The 1,332-nt window shown below is 29.7% G+C and overlaps 1 protein-coding gene across 1 annotated transcript in view; it reads right to left on the reverse strand.

The window, feature by feature from the left end:
• LOC103398805 (fibroblast growth factor receptor 1-A-like) overlaps positions 1–1,332 on the reverse strand; it is a 34,362-nt gene that overhangs the window by 13,422 nt on the left and 19,608 nt on the right. The gene's annotated exons all lie outside the window — the stretch shown is intronic.

Genomic DNA, 1,332 nt, shown 5'->3' on the forward strand with positions numbered 1-1,332 from the left:
CGTTTGGAGTCACTGACAATAGATGTAGTAACTGTAGTAACTAACTAAGTTACTAAGTAACTAAGTAGCTAACAAACTAGTAACTAAGTAAATAACAAACTAAACAACTGACTAACTAACTAGTAACTAACTAACTAGTACCTAAATAACTAAGTAACTAACAAACTAAACAGCTGACTAACTAACTAGTAACTAACAAACTAACTGACTAAAATGAACTGATTAACTAAGTAACTGACAAACTAAGTAACTAAACTGATTAAGTAACTGGATAGCTATTAACTAACTATCAACTAACTCTCTAACTAAGTATTAAGTAACTAACTAGTAACTAACTACCTAGTACCTAAATAACTAGTAACTAACAAACTGACTAAATCTAACTGATTAACTATGTAACTAACAAACTAGTAACTAACAAACTAACTGACTAAAACTAACTGATTGACTATGTAACTGACAAACTAGTAACTAACTATGAATGACTAACAAAGTAACTAACAAACTAAGTAACTAAGTAACTGATTGAGCAACTGAATAGCTATTAACTAACTATCAACTAACTGTCTAGTAACTAAGTGTTAACTAACTAAGTAGTAACTAATAAGCTAACTAACTAAACCAGTAACAGACTAAAACAACTGACTAACTAGTAATTAACAAACTAGTAACTAAATAACTACTAACTAAATAACTAAACTAGTAACTGACTAAACCTAACTGACTAAGTAGTAATTAATAAGCTAGTAACTAATTAACTACTAACTAACTAACTAACAAATTAAGTAACTGGCTAACTAAGTAACTAACTAGCTAGTAACTAACTTAATAACTAACAAACTAGTAGCTAACAAATTAACTTAACTAGTAACTGACTAACACTAACTGACTGACTATTAATTAACAAACTAGGAAGTAACTAACTAATAACTAACAAATTAAGTAACTGACTAACTAAGTAACTAACTGACTAACTACTAACTAACAAATTAACTAACTAACTAATAACTAACAAACCAGTAACTAAATTACCAGTAACTAACTAACTACAAAGTACTTTTTCAAATCAAACATACTCCACATAAACTCAGACTGTGTATCGTCAACAATCTGGCGATACGATACGATACGTATCGCGATACGATACGCATCGCGATACGGGCGGAACAATACGACACATATTGCGATACCATAAGCAAAACAACACATTGAGAAATTTTGGGTTTTTTTTTTTTTCAACAATAACAAACTGTACTTCAAACTGTCATCGTAGTAAAAATACAATGCGAAAAAAAAAATTTTTCGGTGGCGTGAGTTCGTACCTTGAGGACT

This window comes from Cynoglossus semilaevis, unplaced genomic scaffold, assembly GCF_000523025.1.
Source record: "Cynoglossus semilaevis isolate Cse_v1.0 unplaced genomic scaffold, Cse_v1.0 scaffold19, whole genome shotgun sequence".
In the NCBI taxonomy this organism is placed as follows: Eukaryota; Metazoa; Chordata; class Actinopteri; order Pleuronectiformes; family Cynoglossidae; genus Cynoglossus; species Cynoglossus semilaevis.